The following is a 14,153-nucleotide window of genomic DNA, read 5'->3' as shown; positions in this document are numbered from 1 at the left end:
ATCAACTTAATGTTTAAAGTAATCTCCTTTAGCAGAGCATATAACACACACTGGTTGTTGCTGAGAAATGTCTGAGGAACATCACAAATGAAATGAGCATCAATTTCATCAGCATTTTTTAAATTTCTTCTGATATGCACTTAACATTGTTTATATATATATATATATATATATATATATATATATATATATATATATATATATATATATATAGATATATATATATATATATGTACTAGCAGGGGTGCCCGGCGGTGCTCGGGTGTTTGGAGGTGTATGCTGTGCAAAAAAAAGCAAAAAAACAAAAAAATGGTTAATTTTTAAAAACTTTGACCCCTATAATGACCCCTTAAAATTTATAGTTTCAGGCTCAAATCACTTTATTAAGTTAGATCCAGGTTCAAGGAACCTATATCTAAAATTTCAAGTGTCTAGACCCAAAATTGTCGGAAGCGTTTAGTAGAGTTCTTAAAGGTCAAATCGTTAAAATTTGACCCCTTAACAGCCAAATTTCTGGCTGACACCCGTCACATCGAGTTTCCCAAATCTCAGTACCCGCTATTTCAAATTTCGAGTCTATAGACTAAAAATTGACAGAGTTATTGCGTAGGGAAATGTACACAGACAGACAGACACACAGACAGACAGACAGACACGTTCACTTTTATAGATATATATATATATAGTTATAGATATAGATATATATATATATATAATTTATTGTATATATATATATACAATTTATTATATATATATATATATATATATATATATATATATATATATATATAATGTATTTTATATTTAACTTCATAATTTTTTTCTTCTTCCCAGATCTTTTTTATTTATAGTTATGTATCGGAAGTAGAGTGAAAAGCACATCTTATTTTTCTTTTATTAATATTATTTTTTCCTCGTACACGTTTGTGAATTATTCCATGGATTTCTTCCTTTTTTATTATTATGGACCATCTTCTTCCAATTACGGGATTTCCTTGGATTTTACTTGTACAAATGGGAATACTTTAAACTTTCTTGAAGTTTTACATTTGGATTTTACCGTTACTGGATTTTTTATCTTCCTCCAGACTATCCATTCATGTGTAATCATCTTTTTCTTTACCATATTCCCTCTGCTTAACTTATTTTGTTTTCACTTATGATCTTGGACTTACTTGTTGTTTCATCAAATACTTCTGCATGCAAAATCCGATCCCTCATTTTGTTAATTCTTACCCTCTGATGAGAAGGAGAGTGTTTCTTCGAAACTCCGCGGATTAAGGACTATCCATTTATCTAGTGTTTCCATTTCAGGTTAAATATGTTTGTAACTAATTCCAAAGTGTTGTTTAACATATTTTATTAACTGTTTGCTCATATATATATATATATATATATATATATATATATATATATATATATATATATATATATATATATATATTAGTGGTATGTGTGTTTGTTGAATTTATGTATATGTATATATATACACACATAATATTATGTGTATTAAGAAATTATGTATACCCGTGTTTTTATATGTGCCAAATATATCAATGTTTGTATATATATATATATATATATATATATATATATATATATATAGAGAGAGAGAGAGAGAGAGAGAGAGAGAGAGAGAGACAGGAGACAGAGAGACAGAGAGAGAGAGTGTGTGTTTTTATTAATTTGTTTCATTACTGGAGCCAATAAAAAGTACAAGTATTGTATGGGCAATAAAGACTGGAGGCTTTCCATCGCCAATAAAACTTGCAGGCATTAATGCATGGACGTATAAGCTTAAAATAAAGATTTTATTGTGTAAAACTTATTTTAAATATATCCTCTAAACAATATGAGAAGTTTTCTTGCGATGATTATTATTATATAATAAGAACTTTGATTAGCTGTGCATTATCTGAATTGGGGGCTCTGACTTAAGGGAGTGCTTTTGAATCTCTAACTGATGTGCCCAATAGGCTGGGCATGAATCTCTGGACCTGACTCATCCCCTAAATCTCTCACTTGCTACAAGGGCTATACCCTGTGTACAGGCCTCATCAGACCTGCCAGACGCTGTGAGAGGACAGTGTTATCAGGTGCAGATGTCTAGGCATCAAATATTTGCACCCAAATCAAGAGTAAAAACAAAATACATGGAACGAGTTTCATCCCTATGTAGTTAAATTCTTTTGCGAAATCGGCTTATGCAAGTGCTAAGTCTATTTCTATTTAATAATTTTAGTTAATGCTTTCTTTTTTCATCCTTATATAAATGAATTCTCTTTGGTCATTATAAACTTTTTAGAAATCGGATTATGTAGGTGTTAAGTCTATGGTAGGGTAAAATTTATATTTTTTCCTTCCGGGATCCAAACTGCATTCTTTATTTTTATTTTCTAATTTTTTATTCAAAGCTTCTTTAGATTATGTATGTATAAAGCCTAGATAACAGTCCAGGACCTATCAGGTTGGCGACTCTCTTTTGAACCCTGTCCAGGAACGAGAGACAAGCAGCAGATGCACCAGCCCGCCCAGATGTGACAACAGTACTCCCTATATGAGCGAATGGTGGCCTTATAGATGTACAGGATACTTTCAGGCGTATATATATATATATATATATATATATATATATATATATATATATATAGAGAGAGAGAGAGAGAGAGAGAGAGAGAGAGAGAGAGAGAGAATGCGCCATATATTTTGATTGCAGAAACCCCCCTCTGCACCAAAATACCGTAGCTTCCCAACAACAGATGGCACATACACATTTATTATGCCTAAACTATTAGCCACTATATTATGTAACTTTAGAAGGCTATTTAAGACATATAAATAATCCTACATTACATACTAAGAGCAACAGCATGACAATCGCAACCGCCTTCAGAGAAACCAATTACTATTTTTCCTTTGAATAACAAGTCATCACCGGGAGTAATTCTGCACTTTGGACGGATGTGGGGTTTCACATCTCGTAACTGGATCATGAAATCATTTATATAACATAATCTTCTATTTTCTTCGTTACAAAAAATAATAAAGTTTTCAGAGAGTAACTGATTAGATGATCTCTGGTCATTCCTATTTTCCAGAATAATGTTATAGCGATTCCAATATTCTTTAGTATTATCCTGCTAAACAAACGCTAATGAACCATTCATACAGAGCATCGCAATGTTATCGATTTTTCCCTATGAGTTAAATTACTGGTCCACTCGATTTGGATTTTGTTTTCAGTAATGAATTTAGTTATGTTACTCTTGTCGTAATTCATTGATATATATACTTAAAACCTTCGGGATCTACTGGGTTCTCTCGCTGTATGTATTCTACCTAAGTCTCTCTCTCCCTCTCTCTCTATCTCTCTCAATCTCTCTCTCGCTCTCTCCCTAACTTCGAAGGTGAATATTTTCTCTCTCTCTCTCTCTCTCTCTTTCTCTCTATCTCTCGTTCGTTCGTTCACCTAACAGTTTACGAGTTTTACATTCCCCCTCTCTCACTCTTCCTCCTTCCCTCCCTCCCTCCCTATCGCTCCAGTTCGCTTGTTCACCTAACAACTTACGATTTTTTTAGTTTCTCTAAAACAAAACAAACATTTCTGTTGCGCAAAAAGGAAAGAAAATGTTAATGAAAAGATAATCTTGAAAAAAAAATAAAAACTGTACTTACATCTAACAATACATTCATCTTTTCTTTTAAAAAATGTTGTAAAAATTTGTAAACAAAATATTGTAAAACAACATTTATATTCAGTCAGTATACGGTAGGTGTTTGTTACTTTTATTATGTGCATTTTTATTTTTACGATTTGCTGTTTTTTTTGTTTTGTGTTTTGATTTTTTTAAATGTAGCCTGCGTCTATTAGTACGTTCTACCTATCCGAAAATTTCAGGTGTCTTCCGATCAATTATTGACAGGATATCCCGATGATCTTGGTCAAATTTTGCAAGATTAGCTGTTTAGATATTTTCCATATTATGCTCCCATACCTCAATTGACAAACCTGCAAATGTATTTGCAACTTAGGGTCTGGTTTTAGCCACAATTACCGATCATTACACCGATTACCTGAGCAACAGTTTTAAAATAAATTTGATTTGAATTCGATGGAGTATTCCGTTTAAATTTCTATTCTTAAGACTGCCCACACGCATTTTTTTGTGGGGAGTAAATTTGTAGGTTATGTTCACCTCCACAATTTTCTTTAGAATTACTACTCTTACAAGCATTTTACTATACCGATTAAGAAAATGCCATTCAAATTTGCGGAGATAAGCATTTATGGAGAAGTAAAGACCTGTATTATGCACTGTAATGCCAGGTTTGTATGCATGCGTAATAAACAAATCTACTTCTCTCTTATCGACACTCCCAACCCACAACTTTGTAACATTTTCGGGTGGGTATGCTTACAACGATTATCACGCTGGAATTTAGGGGGGGGGGTATTTTTCATATTCCCCCAATAAAAAGTCGATTGTCTACACTTAAGCCCTTCTTTACATAAAGAGTTTGAGATGCCTATTCCAAATGTCGTTCTAACATCATAATACTCAAAGTAGTTAAGTGAAAAATGTAATTGTTTTGCCTTACTCGTTGGAAAAAGAAACGACATAAAAATGGAATTTCCTTTAATACTATTGGTGGAATAGTTAACAGATATAAAGACAACGAAAACAGCTAGGACTGCTACCACTTATTTGGATCACTCTAAACAGGTCATACACACTGAGAATCCTTAACCTCTAAAACTTCGGTTTTTACTTTCAATTATTATTACATGGGACCATTTTCGTGCGTTTATTAATTCATCCTGATTTACGCATTCCCGTAATTGCTTTTTATAAATTCAAACATACATGCATTTTATCACCAAATACCTTTATGCTACTTTTTTACGAGGAAGCGGATACTTCCATCGGGCAAAACCGGTCAATGATTGTTGCTAATTATATCTATATATATACGTTTAATTATATATATATATATATATATATATGCATATATATATGTGTGTGTGTATGTGTATGTGTATGTGTGTCTTTTAGTGGATGGTATAGGCATTGAATAACGTAATATCTAATGCAGAAAAAGGAAGATTTATAAAAGAAAAGATAAATAATAATGTTAACATCAAAATATAGAAACATTATATCAATTTTACATCACCAAGTAAACTTTAAAATACATACACATTATATCAATCTTTTCATAACGAAGTTAACATCAAATATATAAACATTATATCAACGTTTACATCAAGAAGTAAACATCAAAATATATAAACATTATATCAATCTTCCCATCACCAAGTAAACATCAAAATATATAAACACTATATCAATCTTCACATTACCAAGTTAACATCAAAATATAGAAACATTATATCAATTTTACATCACCAAGTTAGCATCAAAGTATATGGACATTGTATCAATCTTTACATCACCAAGTGAACATCAAATATATAAACATTATATCAGTCTTTACATCACCAAGTTCACATCAAAATATATGAACATTATGTCAATCTTTACATCACCAAGTTAGCATCCAAATATATAAACATTATATTAATCTTTTCATCATGAAGTTAACATCAAATATATAAACATTATATCAACATTTACATCAAGAAGTAAACATCAAAATATATAAACATTATATCAATCTTTATATCAACAAGTTAACATAAAACTATATGAACATTATATCAATCTTAACATCACAAAGTAAACATCAAAATATATAACCATTATATCAATATTTCCATCAGCAAGTTAACATCAAAATATGTAAACATTCAATCAATCTTTACATCACCAAGTTAACATAAAAACATAAACATTCTCTCAATGTTTACATCAATAAGTAAATATCAAAATATATAAACATTCAATCAATCTTTACATCACCAAGTAAACATCAAAATATATAAATATTCAATCAATCTTTACATCACAACATTTACATCAAAATATATAAACATTCAAACAATTTTTACATCACCAAGTTTACATCAAAGTGATATAAAAGTACGCCGCCGAAAGTTTTTCATAAAAATGTTCATACAAAATGTTAGCCAAATTTGTAAAGAAGTTCCTGGAAAAAATGGAATAGGCAGATTGATAAGGTGAAACATATATATATATATATATATATATATATATATATATATATTTAAATAAGGGGGTAGTCACCAACAATGTGTATTTTTTAACATTATTTTATTATTCCGTGTATTTGAAAATAATATCTGACGAGGACGCATCACAGACCGTCTGAAACGCGCGTAAACGAATTCAATGACTTAAAAACATTATTACAATGATCCAAACATAATTCTCAATGAAAAACCAAGACAGGAAATAATAAATTAATGTTAAAAAATACACATTGTTGGTGAATACTCCCTTATTCAAATATACATGTTTCTGTCCTTGGAATTTATTAACCCATTTTATATATATAACCCATTTTATATATATATATATATATATATATATATATATATATATATATATACATATATATATACATACATATATATAAAGCTGAACGTCCGTGTGTGTGTCTGGACACGAATAGCCTCCTATATGGTTGACTATTATAGAAAACTGATCACAATTAATGTAGAAGATGTATCAAGACACAGGAATGGGTATCTCTGATCTGGTACAATGATGATTCATTAAAATTGCCGGGTCTGCGTACGCGCCAGGCTACAAAGAACGGAAATAAAGAATACAAAATTAATCAAAAGTTTACAAGTGTTTTTTATATAGATGCACATTATAATACTTTGATAAGTATGGTTTAACTTAAATAGGGATGGTATAATAAAATTGTGCGGTGTGCGTTCGCGTCTGGCCTCCATATAATGGATATAGGCACATATTTAATAAAGACTTTTCATATCTATCTGCAAAAGTATACTTTGATAATTATGTTTCAGTTTGAAGAAATATAGTATAATAAAATTATACGGTGTTCGTTCACGCCTGACCTCCATAAAATGGAAGTATGTCACAAAGTTTAACAATATTTTTTAATATAGATCCACAGAATATTATGATAAGTGTTTCAGTGTAAACAGGTATGGTATAATAAATTATGGGGTATATATATTTTATTTTTACTTTCATTATATTTTGCTTTGGTTTTCGTACCCCCAAATTCGAAGCTATCACTTTACAACCCTTCCTTTTCATAACCTATCATACTTCCATAAATCAGAGCCCATTTTCTGTAGTCTGTTTTTGAACTCAATGAATTAAAATCGATAGCGTACAAGATAATATTATGTCGAAAATAAAGAGTTCTAATGGGGAACTTATTGAATGCGCCAAAAGTACGGGGACACTAAAATAAATGTATTAACATTTAAAAACGATTAAAACATTGCCACAACGAGGGGTGAAACACGGGAGAAAAGATTCAAAGTTTCCCAAAGAGAAACAATGTGTTTGATATTTCCTTTTGCCGGCATAAAGAAGGTTGACGCACCGCCACAGAGACAGCCTCCAAAATATTTAAATGGTTTCTGAAGTCCGCTCTATGTAGCACCTCGGACAATTCTATTTTATATCCATCGGCACAGCACGGGTTGTCAACCAAATGCTTACCAATAGCAGAATCCAAGGCTGCAGAAGGAGGGAGACCACCAGACCCCACCCCCTTGTCTGATCTTCGCTGGAACATGCTGGTTTATACGAGTCAAAAGATGCAAGGATGTTCGCCCAACATAACCAGCATCGCACTGGCATTTGAATTGATATACAATATTGTTATTTTGGATGTAAGGCAAACTATCCTTGCGAAAAACTGAAAAGCAGGTCTCGTAGTACATACCAAACGCAAGGACACAGAATAAAAGCAGTCGTAAATACTTCTGCGAATCTGTTTGGAAAGTCTGTTACTCTTTTCTCCAATACATGCTAATTTAAAACAAACCGGGCATTTCAAGGGTCCAAACATTTTAGGGGATTAAAATCCGCAACCTTTTTGAAAATACAGTCATCAATAATGTCAACAGGATAACCATTATTGATGAATATTTCCCTGATCTTATCGAGTGCGGCGTCTAATCTGTTAGGCGAACAAATCATGAGGGTTCTATGTACCAAAAATGTTAATTAAGCCAACCTTACGTGATTTAGGTACAAAAGACAACCAGTTCACATATAGGCCAGTAAATGTCGGCTTTCTATAAATTATAGTGAGAAAGTTCGACAAGAACATCCAAGAAGGGAAGCGAATTGTCCTTCTCACTTTCCATGGTGAACTGAAGAGGCGCATGCAAAGAATTCAACATCAAAAAATATCGACGCTTCATCTTGCGGTGGATAAATAGCAAAAGTGTCGTCAACATATCTGAAATATGCAGTGAGTTTTGTTATAGAATTGAACAGAACGGATTCATGGTACCCGACGAAAATATCCGTAAAAGTTGAGGCCAATGGACTCCTCATTGAAACCCCGTCGACCTGACAGTACACAATATCACAAAAACTAAACTCCACGGATTTTGTGCACATTAAAATGAGTTCAATAAGAATCTCTTTAGAAAACCGTGGAGCAGTCAGGCGACTATCATAAAGCGCATCGGTACATATACGTATAATTTCATCCAATGGTATGTTGGTAAAGAGACTAGAGACATCAAATGAGCACATAAAAATGTCTCTGCATTTCAATCCAACCCACGCACACAATCATCGAACCGAAAAGAATCTGGGATGCAGTGCGTGGTATATAATTCGCGCACAGGTTGCAGAATTTCCACAAGCCACTGAGCCAAAGAATGTTGTGCCGAACCAACCATTGATAAAATTGATCTCAGTGGAACACCTTGCTTATGGATTTTGGGGAGGTCATATATTCTGGGACGTTGTGACCCAGAGGGCCTGATCCTGTCATAGACGTCCTTGCAAAAACAATCTTTTTAAGTAATGCAAGTAGACGTCATTGCATTTTAGCCTCGTTTTTGCAAGTAATATCCGTCAACTGAACGGGGCCGAGTTTACGGAATTTTGAAACATCATTGACAATAACTGCAATTTTCTTAACGTAGTCCAATTTGTCCAAAATCATCACTCCTGCACCTTTGTCTGGTTTGCACATATAAATATCAGTATTGAGCTTTAACGCTTCCATAGTTTTAAATTGCGTTATGTTCCAGACAGAGTCGCTATAATTGACAGGTGTTACTGTATCGGTGAGCTAAGGCAATTAAACTAGATTTCATCTCAGAATTTTTTTCCGGGGAAATTTGACCATTATGTCTAAGTTGGGAGAACAAAACTTCAAAGGCAGAAAGTGTTCTCTCTTTTTTTTATACTCGCTGGGGGGATAAAAAATCTAAACCCCTGGACAGTACTCTATTTTCAATTTCTGTAAGAACAGTTTACGAAAAATTGAAAACATGTGCTTCCATTAATGGGTTCACACCCATATTTTCTGCGAACCAGAGGACTAAGTTTTTTTTATTATGGTCTTTGTAAGCATGTTGCCTAGCAAATTGATCGCCGATAGATAAATACTTGCAACAACGGAAAAGTCAAAAATGGATAGGAACCCCTTCACTATGGACCAGAGGTAATGACGATTACTAATATACACCTCTAGCTTCGCCGTCAACTTATTAATATTGTCTCGTATAAACACACGTTCCATAGATAAACTTGGTTTCACCCTAGATGCAGCAATGCGTTTACTGATATAAAGTAGGGTCACATCTTGTTCCAGACAAGAACGCAAAAAAAGCTATGGAAAATTTGGTAGATCTAATTCTACTCCTTAATCGAACAATATTATTACAATACAGTGTCAATTTGGTGTTGAGTGTACCTCTTCTGAAGATATTTAAATAAAAGTTTGGAGGTACAGAATCTATATACAAATTCAAAGTTCCCAAAAGAGAAACAATGCGTTGGATGTTTCCTATTGCCGGCACAAAGAAGGTTGCCGCACCGCAATTGAGACAGACTCCACATATATATATATATATATATATATATATATATATATATATATATATATATATATATATATATATGTGTGTGTTTGTGTGTGTATATATATATATATATATATATATATATATATATATATATATATATATATATATATATATATATACGTACAAGTAGAAAAGCCATTTTTGCAGGAGATGGAATAAGGATAAAGGAATGTTTCACTCTCATATGTTTTTTTTTGTCGTCGAAATTGGTGAAATTGCCTATTTTTAAATCAAATTGATTGGTTACTTGCTCTAATTGGGGACCAATCTTCATGACCCGGAATGAAGCTTCACGTATCTTCCAGCAGTGAATTATTTAAAAAGGCATTGCTATCTATATTCCATTGTAGTCTACAGTGCATTCTGGACTTAATCATATTAAGGGTTAATATCTAAATTTAAAATATTATTATTTAATCGTGCTTTAAACAGAACCACTTATTTCAAACGTGCCCCTGGCATATTAAAGAAACTACAGTTTAATTTATATGCCTAAGCTTATTGACTTTGAGACAATAAAACTTCTCCAATGTACTTGTTATGATAGGCTGAGAAAGGCGTAAACTGTTGTCTAAATCGCCTGTTCCTCATTGTAGCGGATTATTTCGATTATCGGTTAATGATACTTACCGAATACATTCCGATACAAAACCTATCTAATATCACTGTCAGACACATGAAGTACAATTTTGTGAAATTTCATAACAATCGATGTATGTATTGTTTAATCGTAATGTTACATAATATTATAAAATCATATAATATACATTATTTATAAATATTTAGAAGTCTGGCTTAAAAATAGACAGACCACCGACTGACATGATACTAAATATTTATTAGCTAGAAACCAACGACTGACAGACTACCAAACATAGATGCATAGGTAAATCAGAAAAAAAAATCGATTTTTAAAAAAAGCCAATCTGCTTGATCAAACATTTACAATAGTTAGAGCGTAGAATGTTTACAAAAGCGTTTGTATTCATCTAGCAGTAAACATGCTGTTAATTTTTTTTCCTGAAAATAAAGAAAATTAATCACGTTTCAAGTCTTCTACCGACGGCAATCTTACAATATTAGATCCAAGAAACGATAATGAAAGCTATTTACTTGATTAGTTTCTTAAATGCAACCAGATATTCACAAATATTTACAAAACTAATATAACTAACTTCAAGCGTAAGCAGGGCCAATTTTCTATTTTTAAAAGATAATCTCTAAAACAACTTATTGATTTGCACCGAAAGACTGAAAAATTCAATTGGAAAAATGTGGCAAAATCTCATTACTCGACGTGCGTGTACGCACACACACACCCACGCACACACACACCCACACACACACACACACACACACACACACACACACACACACACACACATATATATATATATATATATACATGGCTTCTTTATTAAATCACATACATTAATATACGAAGATACAATGTTATGTGTAGATTTTCAGTATTCAAAGTATCTATCAACTGTGCGCCAAGGTTGAAACTTTTCGTCTCATGAATTCATGTTTATTAGCTGATCTCCGGTGTTCTGGTCCGTACTGAATGGTATATATTGTGGCGCAGTTGATAGAGATGTTGAATCTCTACGGTTCCAGGTGAGAATTGTCTGAAGATAGCGGTTTCAATCCTACCCAAAGCGGACCAGAGGCTTACTTGGTCAAAACATTGTGAGTCGACAAAGGCACTAATTGCAGTGAATGCAGTCAGGAAGTTCAGAGTTTCTATCCGTCCTGGTTAGCACCTGACGAAGGCCAGAGGAATAGTTGGCCGAAACGTCGTGAAACATCTAATAAAAACGGTGAGGATAATTTTCCGCAATAAATAAAATTAATAAATAATACTCATCTAATAGAATTCCAATTACAAATAATATATTATACAAGTTATTTAAAAGCACTTGACAGAAATGTTATTGACAGTGCTAATGACTACGGCTATTATAAATTACATTGATCCTATTATGGGTTGTATTGCAAAGATCGCTGAAAACAGCATAATAAAACCTTATCCAATTAAGACGTAGTATTTTGTGGTTTGTCGGGTGCCCGGATGTTTTTGTTTAGTACGGGTGTATTGCAAAGATCGGTGAAAAATACACGAAAACGTATTGTAAAGATCGTCAAAATAAAATAAGGAGACATCATGCATGATCGGTGAAAATAACAGAACAACGTGTAAATTAATTTTGTTGCTCGTCATATCGATCGATATATTTTTGTTGTGCACTTAGTTCGGTTTTACTTATACCATATAAGTATTTTTATAATAACCACAATGGTACAACATTGCAGGATACGGCAAGGTCCTGCGTTTAGAAGATAGGCCGAATATCTGAGGTTAAAAATTATTCTGCGGCTTTATCTGGAAAAAAAATGAATTATAATTAGTTTTATTCTTATCCTTTCTAAGTTAAAAAATAAATGTCTGTGAGGTTTAGAAGAGTATTATCTCGAATCTTTAAGATGTCTATCATAAAAAAAAGTCTAACAAAACTGATTATTAAAAATGTTAGTCATTATCTAATTTGTTTATCGAGGGAAGCTTCCGATTATATAGTGAAACTTACAAATATGAGAACCTGTATTTTATAATAAGCACTATTGAAATGCGTTAAAATAGATTAACATAACATGACGACACTTTCAGCTAAATGCATGCATTTAATTTAATTATATATTAATTAGATAGCAGAAGCAATTTTGTTATTAAAAATTAATAATACTTTTCAGCTTCATTAAACTCAAAATAGAGACGTTATTATTTAAACGTAAAATTTTATATATAGGGAGCGTTTATACTGGTCATCATAAGTAGGATAATTTTCGTTAACATGTTTCTTCATATGAAATTTTTATTATTATTATATAAAGTTTGAAACTGTAAACAAATCAGAGAATTGGAAGGCAATTTCAAAAACAAACAACCTGATAAACGTTTTGTAGAGTTGAATATAATAATAAAAGAAGAAAGCGCCCGTGTGTGTGTGTGTGTGTGTGTGTGTGTGTGTGTGTGTGTGTGCGTGTCTATTGTGCGGTTATCCAACTTACCTTCGGATTGGGTCTGAGAAAGAAAGAGAAATTAAAGATGACAGCAATGGATTTATAAAGTGTAGTCTCGTGGAATCTCACGAGATCTAATCTTCCACTACAAACACATGCAAATAAAATCGGATCAGTTTCCTAATAAAATGCCCATTGGCAGAGGAAGTGGGGAGAACAGGTGCTGGAAGTTGAGAGAGAAAGTTGACAGTGATGAATTCTAGCTGAAATGTTGCTCATCGTATTTATTTTATTTTGTTTTGCTATTTACCAACACATTTAACTGCAAGCTATTTCAGCGTAATGAGGGACAAGTTCGACCTTAACAATACCAGAATTTGACGACTCGACCCCGGTACTTGACTGGGTGGAGAAGGGGGAACTGCATTGTCTGTTGTCTAGTGTGAACAGCATTGGACACTTGGTTCCTCTAAGTCTGTCCGGCGGGGCTTTCGCGGTATATAAACAGCTTAGACTTGAGGGAAAATAGGATTATGAAAGGATCAAGTCGGCATTATACAAGGCGTTTACTATCGACCCCGCCACTGCTTGGGAGCAATTTGAAGCAAGAACCTTACATTCCGGCAAAACTGTCGACGTTTATTTGGCCGACCTGACGAAGTTGACGATGGTGTTGGTGGGCTGCCTAAGCGGGCCTTGGAATGCAAATTTTTGGCAGGGCTCCCAATCGGAGCAAAGCAAATCCTGTGGGCTAGCTCAAGCATAGCTTAATTGCCCCTTAATGATTAGGTAGACCGGGGCAGGACCGTGATGGAGAATACTTATGAGATGAGGGAATGTGTAGTCGCTGCTGCACAGCCCGCATCAAGTGATGATAGACCGTCTCAGGGGCCCACCCCGCGTGGTGAAGTCATATGTTATAGGCGTAATGACCAAGGCCACATTGCGAGGATCTGCCGGCGGCGACTGATACTTATTCGTTGCTAACGATGTAGTAAGACTGGTCATATGGCCCGGGATTGTTCAGGACACGGGATCGGGGACAGGGTTCCAGCGTTGACTCTTCCCCAAACAGAAATTCGACGAGGCGCTTCCGAACATT

The sequence above is a fragment of the Euprymna scolopes genome, chromosome 12 (genome assembly GCF_053919585.1).
Source record: "Euprymna scolopes isolate OS-2025 chromosome 12, ASM5391958v1, whole genome shotgun sequence".
Lineage (NCBI taxonomy): Eukaryota > Metazoa > Mollusca > Cephalopoda > Sepiida > Sepiolidae > Euprymna > Euprymna scolopes.
Note: the sequence above shows the minus strand (reverse complement) of the source record.